We start from the raw sequence: 18,754 nt of genomic DNA on the forward strand, positions 1-18,754 counted from the left end.
GCCTCTAAAGGCGCGTACACATGCCGGACTTTTTCAAACTACGGGTCGTCAGACCTCGGCAGATCAGTCAAAACCATCCTTATCAGTCTGACGACAGCTTGTGCTCACATGCAACCTGTCGTCAGAACGACCACCCCGCGGGCGGGTCTCACAACCCGTAGTTTGAAAAAGTCTGGCGTGTGTACGCGCCTTAAAGTGAACCTTAGGTCAGGGATAAAAAAATTCGTTTTACTCACCTGGGGCTTCTACCAGCCCCCTGCAGCAGTCCTGTGCCCTCGCAGCCACTCACTAATCCTCTGGTCCCCTGCTGCCAGCTAGTTTCGTTTTTGCCAACAGGCCCGTCAGGACTGGCCACGCGTAGCTTTTTCCGCATTCCCGACTGCAATTAGCGCTATTGCGGGCCGCTACGCGTACAAAAATACGCGTTGCCGCATATATTATGATTATTTATTGCGGTGATACAATGAGTGCAGCTATGTTCTGTTTGTCACATGGTCACAGGCCTGAGGGCTGGAGATGCTATCAGCTTGCCTGTGTGTAAATTCAGTCCCCTCTCCTCCTCCCTCATCCCCTGAAATCAATGGCTAGAAACCTCATCCTCCTCCTGCCCAGACTGAGCTCCCATAAGCCCCTGCTACCTGGGACTGAGTACCAAGGCTCTCTGAAAAGCTGGGAGCGAGGCTTGTTTAGTTTATAGGGAATTAGAGTATTAATACAAAACAAAAAAAGTATTTGGCTTGAGGAATGCCCTATAAACTATATGAAAGGAACACAATTATGCAATGAGTAAAAGTTTATCTTGGATCCACTTTAAGTAAAAAAGGAATCTTATCCATTTGTCATAAATACCTCACAACACTCGAGGGATTAACACACATCCTTGCCCTTTTGATGTCCTGTTGTAATTAATGCATCTGAATGACAATTAGATTTGTAGAAAAAAAAAACTCTGTACCAATTGTATATACTGTAAGCTGTGTGTTCTAACTTTGTCTCAGGCCACTGGAATAGAGTCTGCAGCTTATTACCGTAGTCAAAAGCTCTTTTACGTTAGCCGATGAATGCTATCATCCTGGTTCCAAACTGCATTCAAAGTAAATGTAATACATTCTTGGTGGTTTGCATCACCCCGAGCTGCTTGGTTACTCTGTTGTACTGGTCCAAGCCCTATCCCATACAGCCATATCAATCCCTGCCATATACTGATGAGGGCCAAAAGCCCGAAACAGGCTGTCTACATGTGGGCAAATTTATCAATCTGGTGCACAGATCATTCACTGAATGAGTAACAACCTCACAAGTGTGAGGGAAGGCAAGGCCAACAACTATCCGACCGTTACATACACTAATGGACCGCCACTCAATTTACTCTAATACTCTTTATTGTATCAAAAGGTAAATGACAACACAATATCCCCGGAAACCCCCCACCTATTAAAAACCCCTATCCCACGCTGGATTCAACAGGAGCGCTCCCGGTCAACACCATACACACACAACCCGCATTCAACAACCATGGACTGAAACAATCTCTAATGGCTAATGGAATGGAGGCAACTGTATGATAGCGCTTCTAAAACGTTCACACATTTTGTTTACTTCCATCTCAAAATCCTCCTCCTCCGAGCAATTCCGACGCATTCTCACGAACTGACCGTAAGGGATACCCCATTTTTGACTCTTTGGGTGAAAGCTTGAGGCATGAAGATATGTGTTTCCTGCTGTCTCTTTCCTGAACGCAGTTGTCTCCAATCTGCCTCTTCTTTTCACAGTGCAGAGATCTCTGTCGCAGTTGTTGAAGATTTCAATCTGGACTGTGTCATTATGCTGCATGATCAATTACTAAAGAATGCATATTCTGGAGTGAACATAGATTAGTGGACTTGCCTTTGCAGAAGCGCTATCATACAGTTGCCTCCATTCCATTAGCCATTAGAGATCGTTTCAGTCCATGGTTGTTGAATGCGGGTTGTGTGTGTATGGTGTTGACCGGGAGCGCTCCTGTTGAATCCAGCGTGGGATAGGGGTTTTTAATAGGTGGGGGGTTTCCGGGGATATTGTGTTGTCATTTACCTTTTGATACAATAAAGAGTATTAGAGTAAATTGAGTGGCGGTCCATTAGTGTGTCTACATGTGGGGTTGGTGTGGCTGTGTAATATTTAAAGCTATAGGCTTGCTATACACCAGCGGTTCTGGATGCTTGTCTTGATTACAAGGGCAAAAAGATAATTTGCATATTAATTTGCATTTTAAGGCAAATTTCACCAAGCATTGCTTATTAGTAGGAGGGCTTTTCGGTCTCTTAGCCCCCTATATATTCCTGATGGTTTGGGTCACCCCGAGCTGCTTGGTTACTCTGTCAAAGAGTGATTTTTATGCGATTTCACGTGGAAAAAAATCAATGAACGCGGCGGCGATTTTCCCGTGATCCCGTTTAGCGCTTCTATAGCACTGAAACGCAATCGCCGGGAAATCGCCTGAAAATGGTGCAGGCGACGCGTTTGCGTTTCACTGAGATTTGCGGCGATTACCGCAAATCGCCAATGTAAGAACGGGCCCATAGACTTATTACACTAGTGCTATTAAAAAGGACTAGCGTTTGAGCGTTTTGCCAAAATCACGCCAAAACGCTCTAGTGCGAATGGGCCCTTAAAATGAATACTTTGGTGGGTCTCACTTTGCAAAGGAATCAATGGTATCAGTGATGAAAATGTTGCCCCCTTCCTTTTCCATGGTAAACGCCCAATGCACTGGAGCAAAAACTAGAGAATTACAAAAAAAAAAAAAAAAAAAAAAAGCTAACTTTGTATAGTGCTGGTCTCCTGTCACAATCAAATCACTTGAGAGCTGCAGCCAACCAGGCTGGACTCAGTAGGCCACCCTGGAGCATCTTGCTCAATAACTCCTTACTTGGTTAGGTATTGGTCCCAGTCTAGATTCACACCCTTGTCTCCTATGTCAAAATGTTGCGCCCTTACCCAGTACACTATCCAGCACCTACTGCACTGGGGGTACATCTTCCGCCCTATGACCCCATAATGAAGGATATCATGTCAGCACTGCTACAGTTGGAAAAATGAATGGGACTTCGGGAAACACTGACCAATCAAAGACTCAGTTCCATTAAGAGCAGTTGGACAAAACATAGGGCCAATTATCAATAAAGCAGATAATTAATTGTATGTGTAGTAACAATAGTATATAAAACCTTCCTGAAGTCTCATATTCCTATTTTCCTCTCTTGTTATTAGCAGTGATTGCTAGCCCATATAAAACTTATTTGCTTCTGTTCGCGCTTCATGAGTACTATGGCTAGATATATATACATACTTATTTAATTATGTTACATGTCAGCTCAGGTATGTTTGAAAGTGAACATGAACGTCTTTTTAACTAAAATGTAGGTCTATTTTTACTTCTCAGCTAGGCAATTACAGCCATCTTTACACCTATCTTTAGATTGCTTCTGTCACATCTGATACTTGAGATATTCTCACTTCCCCTATTGTCATTGTGCTAGCAGTTGCCGATAGTGGCTACTCTGCATTGCCCCCTCCCTTTGGTGTAAGCAGTAATCTCAGAGAAGTCTAGTGGCAGAAATTAATGGTTTATAGGCAGAAAGGGGGTGTTAGATGTAGGTAATAGAAAAGGTGGCAGCCCCATTACACAGAGGCAATACATTATGCAGCTCTGGCCTAGGTAACAATGACAATGTGCATTAGTGAAACAATGTCATTTAGACATGCAGGACTTGACAGGGATTAGTAGTTTCCTTCAGATCTGCTAAGAATCCCTGGCTACCTGGCTCCTGGGATTTGAACAGCCCTATTGTACTAGGAAGTTCAGGAAGTGAAAAAAAAAATAATCACTGGCATCCAACATAAAGTTTTAAATAAAGTGACAGGAGTTAAGGCCTGTATAAACTTCCAACTGAGGTCACTGGAAACAATGGAGACCGTTTCAGACACCTTTTCAAAGTGTACAGGTGTCCCCAAACGCCTACTAACAGCTTGTTAACAATCAGGGCCCTTTTCCACGAACAGTTGATAGGCAGTGAAAAGCCTGCCAAGCTCTCTCAACTGCCTCCTGCTGCTTGGTAACTGCTCATTGAGCGTGCAATTCAGCCTCCTGCGGAAAAGGGCTCTCAAGCTTGCTGGAAAAGCATGGCTATAGCTTCCTCCAGCCCCACAAGTTCCGTGTGCTCCCTCACTGTCCTCTGACTGCTCCTCTGTCTTCCTATCAGCCCACCGTAATCTGGCCAGTCGTGGGCTTCTGCAGCCGTGCGCGCCTCCACCATGCTCCCGCACCTGAGAGCGTTCTGCACCTGCACAGTAAGTAGTACAGCGCGGGATCGTGACGGGGTGAATGCGCGGCTGAGCATGTGCAGACTGATTAGAAGATAACGGAGCAGCCGGACTGGCAAGGGAGCACCTGGTCCTCATGGGGCTGGACAAAGCCTCAAGTATAAATGTCCTATATGTCAATCTCAGGTTCATCTTAAATACCGTTGAAAGTTCTGGCAGCTCTCTCCCTGTCATCATCCTCCCTCCCCTCACCATACAGCAGAACACACTCATCGGAGGAGAGCCAAACCGTGCTTGCATGAAGAAAGGTTTCTCAAAATGATCATGAATTGTGTGTAGGAGCTTAAATGTAGCTAGAAAACCACCATATGTTTACTTTCAACAGGATAATGTGAATTTGCGTCTGCTTTACTTTGCAATTGGTACTAACTGTGCACGTATACATGGATGGGTACAGTTCTGCTCCGAAGCAGTGCATTTCTCTCATAGGAAGAGGACATGCAATACACATGCCCACAGGATGTAAGATCAATATAATCATCTATGCTGTACACCTCTGGTGCTGAAACTACATATTGAGAATGTAATAATGTGGTGGCAATAGCTACTGGTGCAGATCACATGATACACTGCAGTGAATACAAATCTTGGTAAATTTAAACACTCCGTGTAGCTGACTATAAAGTCCTCTCGACAATGATGTAAAATGTGAGTCTTTGACCAGAGTTTAAATCTGTAAAGCAGTAAGAAGTCTTTGGACAATGCTTCTGGTCGCCCATGGAGAGCAACCTAAGTGGCTGCAACTATAAAGCACTTTTAGTCCAGCAGGAGAAAAGCATAATATAAAGGTTATACGTGTTGCCGTCTTTCAACTGAATAGCAAAAACAATGACTGACGAGAAGTGCTAAGTGGTGATGTATTGTGCACCAATAGTGGACAATTGGTGTTTGAAATGAAACCAAAAAAAAAAAATAATTCACCTAGTTCCCCACTATGCTCCATTGAAGTCAATAGTATTCATTTCACAGTGCAATCATGCATCCCTATTTCAAAAAATGTTAATCATCACTTGTTGATAATAATTATCAGAAATAGTAGCTATCACAGGAAACTGGAGAGCACTTATACAACTGGTAATCATGTGAGCTGATCAACGGAAATTAGTTCTTTATAAACAACAGCAAGTTTTCTGGTGATCAGATGATCACCATGGCTATGGTCAGGCCCTCAGGGCCCATCCAAACGTGTGCATTGGCTTGGAAACACACAGCACCTACATCGCTAGCCGCTACAGTGCTGATCCCATTCAGTTACAGCCAATGGGATCACACTACTTTGCCTATTAAAATGCATGCAGCAGTGCATTGAGGGAACGCACTGCTACGCAGCGCACAAGTGGAGACATCACGGTGGACAGTTCCTAATGCCTGATACACACCATGCAATTTCCGGTCAGATTAATGGGTCAAATCGATAACTTCTGATAGGTTCAATCAGTTTTCCAACTGAATTGATTGGAAAATCAATCAAAAATATGAGCAGACATGTCGCAAATTATCAATCTGACAGGAAATTGCATGGTGTGTACCAGGCATTAAGGGCCCATTCACACATAGGCGATTAGCGGGCAAGCGCTAGCACAATGTAAACTGTATGGCATTGATCGCACTGCCGCCATCGCCAGCGATTCGTGATTAGCGCTGAATGTAAAACACGCTACTTGCAACATTTTTTAATCAATTGCGGATCGAAATTGCCCCCAAAAAATTTGAAAATTTCCAGTGATTTTTATGTGTTAATCACTTAAAACTCACCGACGGAAAACGCTAGCGCTTTCGATCTCAAGTGTGAATAGGCTCTAAGCTGTCGATTATCATCATTTCCTCGACGGTCCAGTTTATTCAATGGCCTTAGTGTGGGGATCACACTATGCCCATAGCTACTTCTCTGTATGCATCTTGTGTAATGTGCTTGTACCATACAAACCCTAAAAGGCAACTACATGTAAAAATGTATAGTTCCCTCAGTCATGTTCAATACATTAATTCTAAAACCGTGACACCAACAGCATTCGATACACTAGAAAACATTTATGATAAGGATTCTTATTGAAGCAGTTTCTTCTCACCCAGATTGCTGCTTTGTAATAAATACTTAATAATAATTACAGAAGGCTAAAATGATATACTGTTCTCAACATTATTATCTTCCTCATCACAGTCAGTGTTTGCTGCACAGTGACAGCTTTGTTTTTAAATGGACAATGGTTACCCTATTCAGTGCAGTGACCAAATCACATGATAAAAAAACTCCCCATAATACAGAGGCTTGCATGTCAAAACTCAACCTCATAACTTCTCTATGGTTTGAAGTCATTTTATTGCAAGTTTATTGTCACATCACATGAATGACATACAATTCTCCACTATGAGATGAACAAACAGCCTCTTGAAAAACAGACTATAGAAAGTTTATTCCTCAGTGGCTGCTACCAGTTACTCTACATGAAATCCTTTTGAAGTACCTTGTTAAGTTAGTCCACAACATTCAGTGACACTTTACAGAACAGAATGCCAAGTAGAGTACCCATAGCAACCAATCAGAAATCTATCTACTGCTCAGTGAATACTTCCTGTTATGCGTTGCTGCTTTTTGAATTTTTGCACTGTTAATTAAAGAAGACGGTGACTAAAGGTAGCCATACATCAGTAGATGATGGGCAGATTTGACCAAGAGACCGAATATGATTAGAGAGAGATCTGTTGGCTGCCCATACACCGCAGGCCAATTCCTGATCAGTTTTAGCATTAAACCTCTCGGGAATTGGCCGAGCCTGACACATCCACCACGGCGTACTATGCACTGGCAGCGTGTATGCGGCTAACAGGAGGTGGAAGGCAGACGGAAACCTCGACACAGGACAGGTAATGTATAGATGCACATTACAGCACATATACAATACATACATACATATACACACAGTGCTGGTGGGTTCGTCGCACGCTGTTACTGCCACGCACCCGATCGAGCAAGTCGGCTCTACATCTTGCAGCATGTCCAATCGACTAAAGTGACCAATTTTGACCCAAAATTGATCGCCTTGTCGGTCGGGCATGCACTTGGCAGCACCGATTTTCATCTGATTCCGATTATAATCGAATCGGATGTTCAATCAGCCGCCCAGTCACCTGTTGTATGGACACTTACCTGGGGCTTCTACCAGCCCCCTGCAACTGTCATGTGCCCGCGCCGTCCTCTACGAGCCACCGTTCCCCGCTGATGTCACCGGTCAATTATTTGTCTAACTAGACGAATACAACTGCAGCTGGGCGTGTCCTCGCTCCCGCTCACATCTCTGGTAGCTTACTGCGCAGGCACAGTATCGTGACAGCTGTCGGGGGCCAGTAGAAGCCCCATGTAAATGTTCATTTTTCTTTTCAAAACCCCCCACCGAACCCCTTTAAGAGACAGTTTACTTGTTTGCACTGTGAATTGAAGCAGCCTATTAATGTAAAAGACAGTTCACTTTGGAGGCCCAATAGTCTCAAGGATGACAAGTAAATTCGGTTTCATGGCTTTGAGAGGGTGCTGTCCACCCAATCATGTCAACAGAACTTCCTTATAAGGTTTCCCGCCGGGTCCCCTCAAGTAGAGTACAGCCTAATTTCCAGCACCTTCATTTTATGGTTAGATTAGAGATGGTCGATGACAAGCCAGTAATGCTGGCTAGCAAGCAAACTTCATGCAAATTATACAAAGCTTGGAACTACAGTAACTGGGCCTATTAGATGCATTACCTGCCAATGCCAACAAGCCCAGTTCCAAGCTGCATACAATTTGCATGCAAGCAAAAATTATTAGCGTTTCATTGACCAACTTTAGTTAGCATCATGTCCAATGCGCTTGGAAATTCAAGGTCAAGCTCTGGACATTCTGTTATTCATGTAGAATCCTATTTATTGCTCATTATGGCTATGGATATTACCTGGTCAGAAGCCGATCCATTAGTATTCACCGTAGCACAGATCCCCTGAGCTGCAGGCTGTGATCTTAAAGGACACAAAGTGAGAGGGATGTGAAGGCTGCCATATTTATTTCCTTGTAAACAATACGAGTGGTCTGGCATCCTGCTGATCTTCCATGCATCAGTAGCGTCTGTATCCCATATCTGAAAGAAGCATGCTGCTAATCTAGTCACACATCTGACCCGCATGCTTGTTCAGGGTCTATTGCTAAACGCAGAGAATCAGCAGGGCAGCCAGGCAATGTGCATTGTTTAAAAGGAAATAAACAGGTCAACCTGCACATCCCTCTCACTTTAGATGTGATTTATCAGGCAGCTTAGTTTATGTTCTAACCTGCTTCTGTCTGAACAGGATGATTATGCTGAGTCAAGCAGCAGCCTAATGTAATTAAAGGAGAACTGTAGTGAAAGGTATATGGAGGCTACCATATTGATTTCCTTTTAAGCAATACCAGTTACCTGGCTATCCTGCAGATCCTCTGCCTCCAATACTTTTAGCCCTAGACCCTGAGCAAGCATGCAGCAGATCTGGTGTTTGACATTTTTGTAAGATCTGACAAGATTAGCTGCATTCTTGTTTCTGGTGTGATTCACACTACTGCAGCCAAATAGATCAGCAGGGCTGCCAGGCAACTGGTATAGCTTAAAAGGAAATCAATATGGCAGCCTCCATATACCTCTCACTACAGGTACCACACACTATGGGGGGGGGGGAGATTTATTTAAGCACTATGCACCTTGCAAAGTAGGTATAAAAGTACTTTACAAGTAACCTCTTATTTTTGCACCTGTTTTTGAACCAACTTGCACCATCACCACAAGTGCCCACACACATCGCAGAGTCAGTGCAAATCCATTACTACACAAGTAGTACCTGAAATGCACTTGTGATTCAATGCCAAGATAAATACCCCCCTATACTCACAATATCAGCTGTTGTCAATGCAAGATAGGGTCATGCCACAAGAGCATAGTATTGTAGAAGAATGATTGTCTGAAGAGTGTAGAAAGCAAACTGGCTTTCATATCCTTCACTTTATAGATCTGTGCCATGTGGGTGCTGCAGAACACATATAGACAAACACACTATGCAAATCCAAGCAATACAGCCTGCAGCAAACATCAAGACTTTAAGCTTGCAAAGTAGTGTTTTCTACTGTACGACCATTTGTCCTTCTCTGCACAGCACACGCTGGGGGCATTGTGGAACCTGCACAGAAAGCAGTGTCTGATGTGTGTGACATTAGCTGCTAGGTTATTATCACGCAGGCAGTTAACCTGTTCGGGGTCACAACAGACAAGCATTGTGGAGAAGTGGCCAGGCAGACTCTTGTGGTGTCCCCATACACACGTCTGATTGCAAGCTCTTCCGGCCAGGCAGAGAGTGGCTCCACAGACACACAACATGATGACACATGCCACACACCGTGTGCTGCTAATATTAATCCGACCCCCCTTCCCCCTCCCCTCCAGCCAAGCTGTGAGGCTCCAGGAAAGGCACTCCCTCCACACGCCAGGCCGCTGCCACCCCAACTAACGATCCCACCACTAACGTGCCCCCTCCGACACTACAGGCATGAAATCGGTACTTAACTGCACGGCGGCGGCTCCGGGCGGTCTCTATGGGGACGGGCTGACAGAAGAGCACGGAAGGGATACCTCCGCAGAACGCCAAGCACAGCCGAATTACTCCGCCGCACTAGCCTCAGAAAGAAGTTCCAAGCCCTGTCTTGATTGTGTTAGGAGGAGGAGGAAGGGGGAATCTCTGTTTCCAGCGAGGAGAAGAGTGAATGGTGGCAGCTCTGGCACAGGCTGAGGCTTCACAGTGATAATAACGGTGAAGAGGAATTGAGAATGCCACAGTTCCCCACACTGACACTTTTTACAAAGAGGGAGAGTATTCACACAAGGAAACTCTAGCATAAAATGCACCAGGTTGAAAGAAAATTTTTATTTGTACATTATATTATATTTATGGAGGTGCACGTTTCTATAGTTTTGTATTTTAGCCATATAAGGTGATCAGATTACCACACATTGGTGATCAGTTTGCAGTTTATGACAAATTACAAGAAATAGTTTCTAACCCCACTAGATTCCTGCAGCCTGCAGGCAAAAAAAATAGGCGCTAGTCTACTTTAGGGGACCCAATGGGAATCTTTGGTGACAAATGACTGCTCCTATTTGTAAGAAGTGGATGTTCCTGGCCATTTTGGTGCCCCAGGCGATGCAACTTTTGTCTCTGTTGAATGAAGTGTATAATGAATTCCAAGACACAAGAGGGGGAGAGAGCCCCGTCCTTGCGACCTTACAATTTAAAGGAATGGGGGGAAACAAATGGTCGGAATAATGGTTTTGAAGGGCGTGTAGACACTTTATGAACATTATACTGTTTATGTACAGCCTGCGTCTTTACAGGTTAGAATAGTCTACTGGAAATCCTACCAGAGTTGTAACAATCAACATAAAACTGCCCATCTAGGTCTTAAAATGACCATGCATCTGTTTCTTAATGGAACCAGCAGATGGGTATATTAATTCCATAAAGTACAGTGTGCTAATACTAGCTCTGTGATGTCCCCTCCTACAGCAATCACCCCAGACATCTGCCTGGTTTGCTTATGTCTAAAAACGGCCCTAGAAGACCAAATCCACGCCACCAACCGAATAGGTTTAATAAAGTTTAGCAAGCAGAGGCCGTAGCCAAAGTGAGCATCGTGCCGCAAGCCCAGCAGCCAAAGGCCACGGACGAGGGTCTTGGTGTGACATTTTACAGTTAGTATTGTCCCTTATTTTTTTACAAATTGGAGGTCATGACCAAATGTAATGAGTTTTAGCAGGAAGCAGCGTGTGTCTATGGGAATTCCCATAAGGTCCCCGAAAGTAGACTAGCACCACAGGTTTTAGACTAGCACCACAGGTTATGCATAGTGCTGCATTCAGATGCCCATCCACTTTTTGATTTCTCCTGTCAATTTCCAGCAGATTGGTTCACTTGGTCAAATCTGGTAGAAATCGATGACCCAACATGCAACATGCCAACCCGATCAATTTTGCTGCAGTTTGATAGACATTTAATAGATTTCATGCTGAAATCTATTTATAAGATTATGATCTGAGAAGAAATTATCAGTTGGCCTCATCGAGTGACCATCTAAATGTGTATTGCTAGCTTTAGTCTACATTGGACACCAAAGACGGGGTAAAAGTAAGTATGGTTTAATATATTTTGGACAGGTCCAGATATTGCACATATCATAGTGGACCTAGGTTACATGTTTTGTAGGCACTTTATTAACCTCCTTAGCGGTAACCCCGAGCTTATCGTGGTAGCAACCGGGAGGTCCATGCAAGGTAGACATTCTGGATTCTACCTGACAGGCATCTGACAAAAATCTATCTGATGGTCCAATCTGCTGCAAATCTATAAGTGTATGGCTACCTTTACTAAGCAAGTGTGACAGTCCAATGCAAATGATGTGAAGATAGGCAGATATCAATGACATTGATATACTGTAATACCCAATGACAAGTAGATAATACCAATGATAAACAGATGTCTCCAAAGATAGGCAGATTATATCAATCTTCTTGGCATGCAGTGCAGTGCAGTGATAGTTAGATTCTGGAGGTAGGCAGGTAGTGGTCATTAGACTCTAAAGCCAAGCAAGAAGTGATTAAAGTGGATCTGAACTCCTGCACAGGGAACAATGAAAACACAGATGAATTCACCCTATATGAATTTAGAGCATTTAGCCTTTATAACTCCCCCTCATCAGTGACTAATCACAACTGTAATTTGATCTCTCAGCTGTGTCAGCACATGAATCTCAGCAGAGCAGCTAATTTGTAAACACGGGATGTTAACCCTATGTCTGCTTCTATGAAAGCAGGAGGTAGACACACTGCAGATTTATTGCAGGATTTATATCAGCTGCCACAAATAAATGTTGTTTTTTTGTAAAGGTTATTATGTTGTTGCTTATGTTTTAGAGCAAAGAGGAAGTTCTGAGCAGGGCTGTGGAGTTGAGGAGTCGGAGCAATTTTGGGTACCTGGAGTTGGTGGTTTCAATAAACTGAGGAGTTGGAGTCTGATGATATTTGTACCGACTCCAAAGCCCTGGTTCTGAGTTCAGGTCCGCTTTAATAGAGTCTAGTGGCAGGTAGATGGTGGTCGGTACATTCTAGTGACAGGCAAGTAGTAATAGTTTAGATCATAGTGGCAGGCAGAATGATATTAGTTGATGCTACTGACAGGTAGTAATAGATTCTAGTGGCAGGTAGGTAGTGACCAATAGTTTCTAGTAGCTGGCAGATAGTAATCAAAGGATTTTAGTGACAGGTAGGTAGTGATAAGTAAATTCTGGTGGCAGACAGTAGCTGACAGGTAGTGGGTGATGAGTAGAGGCATATTGAAGCCCCACTCCAAGCACAGGATTCCCTAGCCTCCTATAGGCACTTATTCTTCTATAGTTCTAGAAAGAAACCTTTTCAGAAAAGTTCAGTCTGTATCCCTCTCCTCCAAGGTAGACATCCTGGATGAATGATACCCAAAACGTCTTTCTTGATTGCTTTGGGAGAACGTTTACTGGTGAGTAGTGTACAGATGTGTAGTTCAGACTACTATGTTCAATGGAAGGGGAAGGAGGAACAGTAGGTGCTCGTTATGAGAACTTCAATAGCAGTCAGTGTATTATCCACATCAAACGAGGAAGGAGACATTGTGAGGGACATCTGTATTTGCTATGGATTATCATTTGAAACAGTCGTGAGTGATTGTCCAGGAGATGTACACAGAAATCCAGGAGGTGTACATTACTTTGAGGGCTTGAGCACACCAGGGCTGTGGATTCGGAGTTGAGGAGTCGGACCAATTTGTAGGTACCTGGAGTCAGGGCCCATTCACACTTGAGCGTTTTGCTGGCGATTTCGGCAAAACACTCAAACGCTAACGCTTTTCAAAGCACTAGGGTAATAAAAGTCTATGGGCCCGTTCTCATTTGGGCGATTTGCGCTAATCGCCGCAAATTGCCCAAAAACGCTAAACGCAAACGCATAGCCTGCACCATTTTCAGGCAATTTCCCCGCAATCGCGTTTTAATGCTATAGAAGCGCAAAACGCGATCGCTAAAAAATCGCCAGGTGTGAATGGTGCTTTTTTGGTGTTAATCGCCAAAAAACACCAGAGCAAAACGCTAGCAAAATCGCTAGTGTTTTGCGATCAGCAAGTGTGAATGTGCCCTTAGTGCAGGGGTCTCAAACTCGCGGCCCGCAGGCCATTTGCGGCCCTCGATACAATATTTTGTGGCCCTCGTTGGCAAAAACTTCCTTATAGTTCGCTTCAGTGCTCCCAAGTAATCCGCTGCATCCCCACCGCTAAACGAGGGCTGCAGCGCCCCCAAATCGCCCAGGGGGCAATCCGCCGGCATTTCCTGGAAGGGGCAGAGCTTTCAGCTTTAGCTCTGTCCCTCCTGACGTCAATCGCTGCACGGATCGCCGCCTCTCCCCGCACCTCTCTGTGAAGGAAGAGTGAGAGGGGCGGGCAGAGGCGGCGATGCGCCGCAATTGTGAAATTCCTTATGCGGCCCAGGCTCATCCTGACTTTGCCTCCTGCGGCCCCCAGGTAAATTGAGTTTGAGACCCTTGCTTAGTGGTTTCATAAACTGAGGAGTTGGAGTCGGATGATTTTACTCCATAGTCCTGCAGGGGCTGTGGACTCAGAGTTAGAGCAATTTAGGGTAGCTGTGGTCAGTGGTTTCATAAACGGAGGAATTGGATGATTTTTGTACCGAATCCACAGCCCTGGTGCACACTACATGGTTGCTGAACTTTGTTACGTGTTGCCATGTGATGTGTTAACACACAGTTTGGATCATTTTTACACATGACACACTTCTTTCTCAGGCTGTGACACTGTATTGCATCCACAAACATTCATGTTAAACTGCATACAAACGCACACACACTTTGCATCTCAAAATGCATTCGCATACAAGTTTTAAAGTGTGCACAAGCCTCCCGTGGATAGCGTTCTCTTGCATTGTAGCGCTGGGTCACAGGTTCGAATACCAGCCAGGTCAACATCTGCAAGGAGTTTGAATGTTTTCCCCGTGTCTGCAAGGGTTTCCTCTGGGTACTCCAGTTTCCTCCCACATCCCAAAAACATACAGATAAGTTAAAGCGGACCCAAACCAAACATTTTTTTAAATCAAAATATTTAGTTGCACCACTCTGACACATAAAAATATAAATAAACACTCCTTCAAGCCTATGAGCATTTCAGTGCATGCTTTTCACCCTCCTCTTTGCATAACGGGTTATACAGGTGGCAGCCATTAGCAATTCCTCCTTTGCTGGACACCATCTACTCCACCAGACTGCCGGATTCTGTCCCGCAATAGGAAAGAAAGGGAGGGGTTCCTCCAATAAATGTAAAATATTTTATATTTGTCATCATGCAGCTGAAAAAAGGCTGCTATTTATCATTATAATTTAGAAAATAGATTTTATTATTAGGCTCCACTTTTAGCTTCCCCCTAAAAATTGGCCCTAGACTATGATACATAAACTACACAATACATACATAGACATATGACTATGATAAGGACTAGATTGTAAGCCCCTTTGAGGCACAGTTAGTAACAAGACAATGTATTCTGTACAGCGCTGCGTAATATGTCGGCGCGATATACCGGTAAATACTTAAATAAATAATGCAGAGCCATTCAGAAATAATCTCTTACACAAAGTATTTTGTTAACTAATTTAACTCTGCTGCTTCAGATCACATGAGCAAATCTTTAATGCAAACCAGAAGTGCACAAGAACAAAAAAATTAAATACTTACCTATGAAGAGGGAAGCCTATGAATCCTCTGAGGCTTCCCAAGTCCTCCGAGAGACCACAACTGCTTCCCTGCGCTGTAGCTTCGGCTTTCTTCTTAGGCACAGCTATATTTGTGCAGGCACAATACGGTTGCACTCATAGACGTTGTGGAGTGTGGCCAAGCGAGCTATAGTTCAGATGGTCGTTGCGTGGCAATGGTGGGGGCAAGGAGGACTCTTCATAGGTAAGTAACAAACTTTAAAACAAGCAGCTAACTTTAACCACTTCAGGACGAGAGCAACTTTCACATATCACTGCTGCTCCCATTCATTCACCAATAACTTTATTACTACTTATCACAACTAAATGATCTATATATTTTTTTTAGGACAAATTAGGCTTTTAGCATGTGATAATTTTGTTTAGTAATTATCTTATTTTCTATGCATTTTACAGGGAAAATAAGGGAAAAAATACAACAAAAATACTATTTCTCCATTTCCGATGAGTATAGCTTTACAATAAACAGTGCTAACTATAAGTTAAACCCACACATTTTATTTGCTTATTTATCCTGGTTATAAAAACATTTAAATTTTGTTCCTAGCACAACGTATGGTGACATCATTATTGTATTTGGAAAGAAAAGCGTCTTTTTCTGTTCTTTTATTTTTTTATTTCTCGTTATACACTATCGATGATTTCAAGACCTTATTTGCAAAAATAATAGTAATATACCCTCATGGCATACATTTTTAAAAAGCCATGTTCCTAAGGTAACAATATATATATTTTTTTTATATTCTGCAACTTTGTATTCATTTCACAAGTCTTTTATTTTGGTACAGAATATGCAAAAATTTAATTGCTTTTGATTCAGTTTGTGACTAAAAAGAATACACAAGACATGGGCCTCAACCCTAAAACTGTCTAAACTGTATTCTACTACTTGTCACGGATAAAATGTTACCACATATGTCTCTTGTAGTTTTCTTACAAGTTTCCAAAGTTTGGTCATGATTTTGAAAATTAATTGTTATGTTTTGATTGAGTTTGTTCCTACCTATTTTTTATGTGACGGGGGTCCAAGCTGTAAGACACACCAAAAATGTATTCTACAACTCGTCATGGTTAAAATGATACCACATGTGCCACATTTAGTAACAAAATGCTGGTGCATTGGCCACAAATACAATGGACGTATATATATATGTCCTTTGTCGTGAAGTGGTTAAAACAAGATTTTTACATCCAGAAGCATTCTTTTAAAACAAAAAAGACAAAAACATTTGCATGCTGATTACTAAGTAATTCCCTCCTGTGGTTTTTAGTGAGTTCCCTAACAATTATGGCACACACTGCAAAGGCAACTCAGCCTGTTTCAAATGTTAGTTGGTTGCTGGATACAGACAATGTCACAGAAGAAACGTTACTGCTGGCATGCTTGTCTATGCAGCTACACACTGCTACAAGTTTGCCTTCCTGATTGTACAATCTTACCATGTTTATGTAATTTATGTAATATGAGGTACTACCTAAAATATCCATTCAAAGTCTATTCACTCAGTTTATCTTTCTACTACACTGATTTGGTAAAGGTTCTCATTAAAAATCCAATTTCCCAAACGCTCAACCGTCCAATTCGATCAATTGCAAACTATCGGTCGGGCCCACCAATGAAGGGAAAAATGATAATCAATCCGATTAGACTAAAAAAATCACTTGGAAATTCAAATGGATGGAACGATCAATAGAATGTTTGTTCATCTTTGATCAGCACCATTACCAGAACTCGATGCAATTGATCTTACGGTTAATCATTCAGGAGATTGTACCATTAATGGGAATCATTAAATTGTACAAATAGGATTGTAACAATGATGAGAATCTTTAGTTGTTAGCGATTGCAACTGATAACATTATAAGCCAATCATTGCTGGCTGTGATGTCTATGGCATAGCCCTGAGGATCATCTATACAAGTGTTTATGTTTACACACGTCAGTCAAAGAAAAAACATTGGCCTCAATTCACTAAGCTTTATCAAACACTTTATCAAACGTTTGATAGTTTACCTCATGGGTAAAATCTAATTTTGAATTAATTCACTAAGGTGTTATAGATTTATTGAACATTTTATAGATAAAATATTCGATAAATCTTTAACACCTTAGTGATTTCAAAATTAGATTTTACTCATGAGGTAAATTTTCAAACGTTTGATAAAGTGTTTGATAAAGTTTAGTGAATTGAGGCCAATTAAGTTCTCCAAATGTGTATATGTCTGGTTTAGTGAACCCTGAGGGGATTGGAGAGCCACCTGTCAGGTCTACAGACATCTGAGAGTGAATATGTCACATGTCCAAGCTGTTCCCCACAGGCCTCAATTATTGCTTCAGGTAATGTCAAGAAGCTCTGCTCAGCTTTCTGCAAAGAGTTTGGTGCAGTTGAACTTGATTTCTAGAAACCTGTGATTGCTGCTGTGCCCCACTGCGTATGATCGCTGGCTTTACAGAGCTATTAGACACAACCTAAAATGACAGGTGAGGAGAGTTTACTGGATCCTTTTCAGGAGCTGCCTTATTTGTCTGTGTTTTTCAACTTATGCAAAATGGAAAGTGATAGCTAGAATACTCACAGACATCAAATGAACATATCCTGGCTTCAGTAATGTGTTTTTTATTTTTTATAAAAAAGATTATTATTATTATTTATAAAGCACTAACGTATTGCACAGCACTGTACAATAAATAGGGAAGACATTACAGTACAGAGACAAGTGACAATACAAGACAATTGTCAAAATGCAATAGAAGTCACTGGCCCATATGCAATTAACTTTTTCTCCTGAGTTATCTCCTAAGAGATAATTTTCATATTCTCTTTAAAACAACTTTTAAGCATTTTACAATTGAAAAAGTACCTAAAAATTAGTGAAAAATCTAAATTATTTTTAGTATCTTTTTGCTTTCTGGTAGTTTAAAAGGCATTTTATGACAAGGTGTAAAAATATCACCTAGGAGAAAACTCAGGAGAAAAAATTAATTGCATATGTGCCACTGAGTTCTGAATAGTGACATGAGGGAATAGGGCCCTGCCAAACAGGCTTACAATCTGGGGGTGGGGTGTATATTCCAAGGCATGTATATTCCAAGGAGGAGTCTAGGATGAAGTGGAAGGGGGGAAGCAGTGGTGAGCAGAAGGGTCTTAAACAAGTTGAAGGTGAGGGCAAGTCATATAGGTGGTGGGAATTCCATAGAGTAGGGGCTGCTCTGGAGAGGTCCTGCAGCCTTGCATGTGAGCAGGCGGTGGGCGAGAAGGACATCTGTAGGGTATTGGGGGAATGAAGAGATTGGATGGTCAATAATGTCAAAAGCAGAGGAGAGTAGGGTTGAGAAGGGAGTTAAAAGTGGCATACATTTGATGAGGGATGAAAACTTGGGAGCTAATTGTAGTGGAGACATATTTTTATGTGGCAGCAGAGGGCCATGTAGCTCGAGCAGCTTGGCTTTGCAGCTAACACAGTTAGCATTAAGACATGAATTCCTCCATTTGCACTCCACTTTTTCACTTTTTTGGAGGGTGGGTTGTGAGCTGTCT

General features: G+C 42.5%; 1 protein-coding gene across 8 annotated transcripts in view; it reads right to left on the reverse strand.

Annotated features, from left to right (window-relative positions):
* FBRSL1 (fibrosin like 1) overlaps positions 1-10,000 on the reverse strand; it is a 754,878-nt gene extending 744,878 nt beyond the window's left edge. For all 8 annotated transcript variants that reach the window (XM_068243431.1, XM_068243430.1, XM_068243433.1 and 5 more), the window contains exon 1: positions 9,925-10,000. The gene's annotated coding sequence lies outside the window, so the exon portion shown is untranslated. The remainder of the gene's footprint in view (positions 1-9,924) is intronic.
* Between the last annotated feature and the right edge of the window lie 8,754 nt (positions 10,001-18,754).

This window comes from Hyperolius riggenbachi, chromosome 1, assembly GCF_040937935.1.
Source record: "Hyperolius riggenbachi isolate aHypRig1 chromosome 1, aHypRig1.pri, whole genome shotgun sequence".
NCBI lineage: Eukaryota > Metazoa > Chordata > Amphibia > Anura > Hyperoliidae > Hyperolius > Hyperolius riggenbachi.